The sequence below is a fragment of the Lepisosteus platostomus genome, chromosome 13 (assembly GCF_059453375.1).
Source record: "Lepisosteus platostomus isolate fLepPlt1 chromosome 13, fLepPlt1.hap1, whole genome shotgun sequence".
Lineage (NCBI taxonomy): Eukaryota > Metazoa > Chordata > Actinopteri > Semionotiformes > Lepisosteidae > Lepisosteus > Lepisosteus platostomus.
In genome coordinates, this window is record NC_142623.1 from 10768217 (window position 1) to 10775863 (window position 7647).

Here is a 7647-nt window from a genome sequence, read left to right on the forward strand (position 1 = left end):
AGGTGCTTTGTGGAACTGGGACTCTGTAAAGCACCTTACGACCAAAGTGTCGTATAGGGTATTGGGTAACCTGCTTGTCCAGTTCTTTATTTTTCCGCCATTTGACACGGCTAGAACTGCTTTCAGATCTCTTCAAGAAAGGCCCCCTAAAGGGATTTAGAATATGTACCTGAACAGGCAGCTCTTTCTGGAAAGTTCTTTCTTTCGGTGTTCGGCAGTGTTAAAGCCAAAAGGTTTGTCAGTTGTCCTGCAAAAGGAGCATGACTAAAGCTTTTCCCTGGAAACTGATGTCACACTGTGTGGAATCCTGATAGTTCAAATCCATAGAAAACAGTCCCTCCTGTTTTGACTGGGAAGCAGTCTTAGCCCCACCTGTTGATGATCGTGTCCAGTATTGAATGTGTTTTATTACCAGAACCTGAAAGTTTTCTTTGCCAAATCTAGACTGTGTTGGAAATTCAAACCCTCAGCAAGTGGTCTTCATTACTACTTCCATAGTAATACAAAGGGGCTTTGTTGCTTAGGCTTTATCAATTGTGTGCCAAAGATTCTAAGCTTTGTTCAAAGTTGCTAAAGTTGTGTTTCTGTGTGCAGTTATTTTTTTATTTGGTTGCTGGTGGGAAGCAACACAGGAATGTACTGCTTATTAAGATTCCTCCCCCCACAAACGCACAGCTGTTTGTGCACAAAAGAGGAAGAACACTCTTAATGCAGACCCTAAGTGGGGAAAAGAGGCTTCTTTAAATTGACGCCTAAAACTGGGACCAGCTGTCGAGCCGTTGCTCCTTGGATACAGTTTAGGTGCGCCCGGAGAGGTTGCAAACCAGTTTTTACAACACTAGCTGATGGAGTCAGGAGGACGAAAGTGTCCGTAACCACTGGAGCCTGGAGTTCGTATGCAGCTAGGGCGCAGTCGTCCGCACACTGGTTTTCATCTTCATCCCACAAAGGTGATTTTGGGGGGAAAAAAGTCACACACTCAAAGCATTTGCAGCCTGTATTTTAATTTCCTGTCCTTGATCTTTTCCCGTCTTTGGGGATTCAATCGTCATCGAAGCGCAAGAGACGCGCAGCCAGGCTTGAAGACGAGCCGAGGCATGTCAGACACTTCTGGAAAGACAGGCGCAACGAAGGAGAGAAAAGAGTCCTGACTGGCACTAGGAACAGGAATATCTGCAGCGAACATACGGTCTTCCCGCCGTTTGTTTTTAGCAGGGAAGGAAGGAGTCTGAGTTCGCACCCAGGGTGTGGAGCACAATTATGTTTAATAAGTAGCTTTGCCAAATAAAAAAAAACTCCGAACTGTCTCATTTGGCAGCACCACCCAAACTCTGAGCGTTTCTGCTGTAGAATATGTGCATGTCCTTGGCACAGGAATCAAACACGCAAAGACAAACACTTCCCTTTGGTGAGGAGCCCGCATTTAAGAATTGTGAATGTGGAAATAGTGCGTTCGTATCGCAGGCATGTGACTTCGGCAGTACCCCACAGGTTTGTGGGAGAAGGCAACAGATGTTTTAATTTATTTTGCAGCAAACGTTATCTCGACAGCTCTCCAAAGGAGCAACCTGTAACACCACTGTTTTTTTAATGCTTATGACCAAGAACTGTAACACCTCAGAGTAAAACAAATTTATTTGTTTGATCAAATCGGCAGGAAGTGATTTTTTTGCAAGCCTGTTTTGTCCTTGGGAGTCTAAGCAGTTATGACGTTTTTTTTATTTCTTGAATCCCCTGAAAGTAGAAACACTCTTCACAATGCGGGCTGTGTACACAAACAGGGTGCCAGTCTGGTATCCTGGCGCAATACCATAGCAGGAGCAACTACAAGAGACTTGTTTGTCCAAAATCATTCAGGATTGTTTTTCCCCCTTTGTTCAGTGACGTCAAAAAGTCTGCCTGTATACAAAGACGTCGCAATGAGTCACCTATTTTGTGTTTCGCCAGATCAGAACCTGATGACAGCTGGTGTTTACTGAAACATTGATCAGAGTTAATAAATTGTTCTGGGGTACAGAGATTTTTAACCGCTTTGTCCAATACAGGGTCGCAGGGAAGCCGGAGCCTATCCTAGCAAGCAACGCGCTCCAGGTGACAATCAATCCTTCCACTGAATGCAATTGTAGGAGTGAAGCAGAAGCTTCTCTTCCAGTGTTTGATCAGCTGGAAAGTTATAACGTGATACAACTGAGTATCTGGTTTTTACCAAAGACCAGCATGTGAATGGACCGGAGGTCTTCTCTTTTAGCTGCTTCTTCTGTTATCTTCTAATTTAGGAGGGTCCTGGACAGCTTATGCATTGTCATTCCTTAACTGTCCGTTTCTAATAGTAACATGGACATGTTTAACAGACTTTGCAAGTTTTTTATGGTGCTGATTATTTGGGGATTCTTTTGACACGTTTGTCCAGGGCTGAACCACTCTGATGGAGAAGAAAGAGGACATCTCTGATTGTGGAGAGTTACCTTTTATCGTTGAGTTATCAGGGCTTGCAAGACATTGCTGTGTAACAAGAGCTGACACAGCCCTCCAGGATACTTGTGTCTGTTAGCCACTCTGCAAACAATAAAATGGGGAAAAAGATGTCGAACTTAACACATTGCTCATTTTCACATAAAACACAAGTCCTTCAAAGCCATCCTTTCTTATTAACAAGAAAACTCATTATGAGTTCACTTGAAGGCTTCAGGCTGGGAGACCCTGCATTTATTTCAAATGACTTGCATTACCTAATCAATTAAGTGGTTAAAGTGAACGTGTTACTGGCCTTTAAAACCTGGTTGTGCTTTAAGACACAGTAGGACAGAATGTTTAATTAATGGTAAATCTATCAGTAGGATGCCATCATTCTTGTGTTCTAGAAACATTGGGTACATTTGATGTCTTTCCTAGTGGTTGAAGCCACAGAAATGACTGCTGGATGAAATGAAATGCCCAACTGGACTGCCAATCATAAACAGGTAACATGTTACCAGATAATAATAATAATAATAAAAATAATAATAATAATAATTGCTTACATTTATAAAGCGCTTTTCTGGACACTCCACTCAAAGCGCTTTTACAGGTAATGGGGACTCCCCTCCACCACCACCAATGTGCAGCATCCACCTGGATGATGCGACGGCAGCCATAGTGCACCAGAACGCTCACCACACACCAGCTATCGGTGGGGAGGAGAGCAGAGTAATGAAACCAATTCATAGATGGGGATTATTAGGAGGCCATGATTTGTAAGGGCCAATGGGAAATTTGGCCAGGATGCCGGGGTTACACCCCTAATCTTTACGAGAGACGCCCTGGGATTTTTAATGACCACAGAGAGTCAGGACCTTGGTTTTACGTCTCATCCGAAGGACGGCCCCTGTTTACAGTATAGTGTCCCCGTCACTATACTGGGGCATTAGGACCCACATGGACCACAGGGTGAGCGCCCCCAGCTGGCCCCACTAACACCTCATCTTTCTCACCAACAGAAAGATGAGAAAGATCTCATCTTTCTGTTGGTGAGAGGCTGTATCCTCTTCCTAATACAGGAATCCCCAGTCCAAGTCCTGCTCACCTCATCGTCTATTGGTTTTCATACAAGCTGAGCAATTTACTCGGTTTATACAGCTACATCTGAAACAATGTTGACAATTTGAAATGTCCACATTACAGAGATGAAATTGGAGGACTGGGGCTGTCTTAACTGATGTGGGAACTGTGTTTAGGACAGGGGAGAAAATCCCATCTTGCTTGTTTTGATTGCTTGTCGCTTGTTGATCTGAAGATCCTGTCCGTTTTCTTGATGAATCCCGGGGAATCTGTTGGAACAGCATGGCTGGGCAGCTTGTTAAAGGCACCCACCACCCTTTCTGTAAAGGCCTACCTTCTGATTACAGTCCCAAATGCCCGTCCACTTAACTTCTGCTTGTCTGATTCACAAATGACTATGCAGCAGTTCCCTTGCTTGACTTTTAGGATTTTTAGTACCTGAATCAATTCCACTGTATTTCCTGTTGTCCGACACAGTTCTTTTCAATGATCTGTCTGGTATGCTCTGTAGGCCATGAATTAACCCTACAAGGGCATACAGTCTGGATTTTCTTCTGTTTTCCTAGTGGAAGTTTGGGACTTTAAGATGTATTACATTTTGGAAATAAAAAAGTACAGGTTGCACAGAGGAGTGGAAAACTTGAGCAGCACTTCTGTCACGTTAGAGGAATCTTATTTATTACTGTTCCACAAGACACTGTCCTGTGCTTAAAACTCAGTATTAGACAAAGCACCCATGTTAACTGTGTGGAGAGAGAATTTAAATTAAAAAAACACAGAAGAATCTCGGAATGTAGCATACAGATTTGTAAAGTCCGTCCCTTCTGTGCAACTCCCCTGCAATAATTAACTGACAGTGAATTCTTGCGCCAGTATGCCACGGAAATCATTCTGTGAGTTATGGGATGACTTTATTAAACGGGCGGTTGGAAAAGAATGCAGGCTCTTGGCTGATTTCCAGAGTGAATGAAAAAAATATGGATAGTGTCAAACATTCCCTGGATCTTACTAAGAGAACACGTGATGCAATCTCCCATCCTCATGCATGGTAATTCAGTGGAATAGTTAGAAAACTAGAGAAGAAAGGGACTGCAAAATGAAGAGTTCAAAATATCATTCTACATACAAATATATTAACGTGAAATTATTCTCATTCCTTTTATTAGTGCACAATTATTGTAAGATTACAGAACCTTAATGGCAATTGTCAACTGTTGATCCTTGGCTTTATAAGTAGTTACATACATACTCCAAACAAAAAAAAAGCAAAGAAGCACCTGGTCACTGCTATACCAGTAGTAATGTTGACTAACATCCACATTTCGTCTCACTACAAGCTCGGTGGGTGGTGTAGTTCTCTCTGAGGCCGTGTCAACAGCTTGAATAAATCCAGGACAGTTCTGCCGGGAAAATTCTCTGCCCCACTAACCTTTACTGGAAAGCCTCAGAGTGGCCCTGTTCTGACTAACCGCTGCAACCTGAAACCCAGGCTCTTGTCCCTGCTGATTGGTGGCTGGGAGAAAGTCTCTCAGGTGGGAGGAAGGGAGGAAAGCGAATGAGTCATGTGAGTTGTGTATACACAACAGGACAAAGAACGACTGTAAATGTTGCCTAAATGGTCTCTTTTCTCTCCTCTGCCTCTTTTTTTTAGGCCAGCATGTTGGCCTTAATGCAAGCCGGCCGACAACAGAGCTGAAGCACGACACAAAGGAGCAGAACCGAGGGGGGGTTCTCTTCGATAATAAAAGGCATTGTGAGCAAGCTGGCTTGGCAACTGCCGTGATAAATGGTGATAGCAGGGAGAACTATGGAATGAAACATTCTCAGAAAAGGAAAGAAGAGAATGCAATTGTGGTGAAAAGATGGAAGGAGTCTCTTTGGCCCATCATGCATTCAGGATTATTAGTAACCTGATCCACGATTGCTCAGCAAGGCCTTGTCTGTTCATCCCAGTGAGTCAGCATTCAGAACATGACGCCGCAGTGTGCTCTGCAACCCTTCTGTAAAAAGAAGCGTCTTCTCTGCCCTCTCTCTCTCTAAACATTTGTCTTGGTCTTGTAGACTGTTCTCCACCCGCAAACCACAGCAATCACTCTCCTACCAACTGCAGTATTTTTGTTCTTTTTTATGATTTTGTTACCAATTCATCCCTCATTCCAGAGGAAATGTGCGATTTTCCTGTATGTGCCTTTGCAGGTGTTTGGAAAATACATACAAACCCTTTTTACAGAGTTTAGCATTATTATCATAACCACCAGTAACAATCAAACAGTCTTCTCTTCTCAGTTCTGAATTTACAACTTCAGCATCACTTGTAAATGTGATAGACATATGGAGGAGTATATGGAGTATATTGATGACATTGGCTTAGAGTATTAATTAGAGTATTAACAGAGTACTAATTAGAGCGTATTACAGTAGTGCTACTAATACGCTGAGTATCAAAAGAAACTGCAACACATTCACAAAGTTATAATAAAGAAAATGTGTACCTGGTGCACTGACATATTATCTGACTGACATGATATAATAATAATTCCTTACAGTTATTTAGCACTTTTCTGGACACTTCACTCAAAATGCTTTACAGGTAATGGGGACTCCCCTCCACCACCGCCAATGTGCAGCCCCATCTGTGATGTGATGGCAGCCATAGTGGGCCAGAATGCTTACCCCACACCAGCTCTCAGTGGGGAGGAGAACAGAGTGATGAAGCTGATTCATGGATGGGAATTATTAGGAAGCCATGATTGGTAAGGGCCAATGGCAAATTTTTAATGACCACAGGGAGTCAGGACCTCAGCTTTATGTCTCATCCGAAAGACAGCGCCTTTTTACAGTATAGTGTCCCTGTCACTGTACTGGGGCATTAGGACCCACACAGAGTGCAGGGTGAGCTTGTTGGCCCCACTAACACCTCTTCCAGCAGCCACCTTAGTTTTTCCCAGGAGGTCTTTCATCCAGGTACTGACCAGGCCCACACTTCCTGAGCTTCAGTTTGTTGCCAGTTGTGAGTTGCAAGGTGTCATCAATGCAAATTATGATGCTTAACATTTGTCATCAAAATGGAGTCTACATGAAAAAGGTACAAAAGAACCGTAGTGTGTGGCCACTGCTGGAGGCAGTACACGCAATATATACGCACCAGCCAGCCGATGTAGTCTTACATCTCTACTCTCGTAAAGTGTAGAAAAGCATGTGAGTTCACAAAATGTCATTCGATTTCTAATTGTTTCATCCACTTCAGGGTGGCAGGAGAGCCAGAACCAGTCCAAACAAGCCCAGGGCTCCAGTGCTGCAAGGCAGCGATATGAACTCAAGGAAGCCACTGCTACACTTGCGACTCTGTCCTGCTGGCAGGTTGTCACAACAGGATGAGCCCCCAAAGATGACAGCAAGTGAATTGATCAATGAAGCGCCATTCAGCCACACACCCGCTGGTTCCTGTTTCACTTGAGCGCTCGAATAAATATCTGAACCCTTAACGGACCTGATAACGGCTTCCATTCGATCTGTAATTGTTTTCATTTCCCAAGCATGTAGGAAAGCTGCCTGTTAATTATTGTGTAATGTCTCAGGTAGAAAAAAAACATTGTAAGAGTTCTAACCAAACAACCTGCTGGTTCCATTAAGTAAAGGAGCTACAGTGAAAACCAGTGGTTGTGTGGCACCCTAGGACCAGGACTTGGAACCTCTGCTTGCAAGCATTAAGCCCTGAGGAGCTGGGAGAAGTTAGTAAATTGTTCCAATGAAGTAAACTATAAGCTGGTTGAGTTGGTAAGAGACACGCCGGTCCTCCAGGTCCAGAATTAAGGACCTGTGGCACAGGTGATTTCCTGGTGTTTGGAGGTTTGAACAGCAATGCCCTCTCTTCCTTTGTCCCTTTGGGAGGGGAGGTATAAAGTTTTCATGATCACAATCACTCTGTTAATTGATTGTGCTGCAGCGTTTGAGGCTGGAGAAGAAAAGAGTCTCAGCTGTGCTCTGCAGAGTCGGTCACCCAAAGTCCATGCGGTTTTTATCAAGAGGATTGCTTACACAGGTGAAAGCCCGGCTGGCTCAGGAGATCTGTTTATTTCCCAGAGAGGCCATGATGAGTCACAGGGGGAT

The 7647-nt window shown here is 43.7% G+C and overlaps 1 long non-coding RNA gene across 1 annotated transcript; it reads left to right on the top strand.

Annotated features, from left to right (window-relative positions):
• Window positions 1-11: 11 nt before the first annotated feature.
• On the top strand, window positions 12-6020 carry LOC148649884 (uncharacterized). Its single transcript, XR_015925960.1, has 3 exons — window positions 12-2091; window positions 2862-2960; window positions 5189-6020. It is a non-coding gene; the product is annotated as an uncharacterized LOC148649884 (long non-coding RNA).
• The last annotated feature ends 1627 nt before the right edge of the window (window positions 6021-7647 follow it).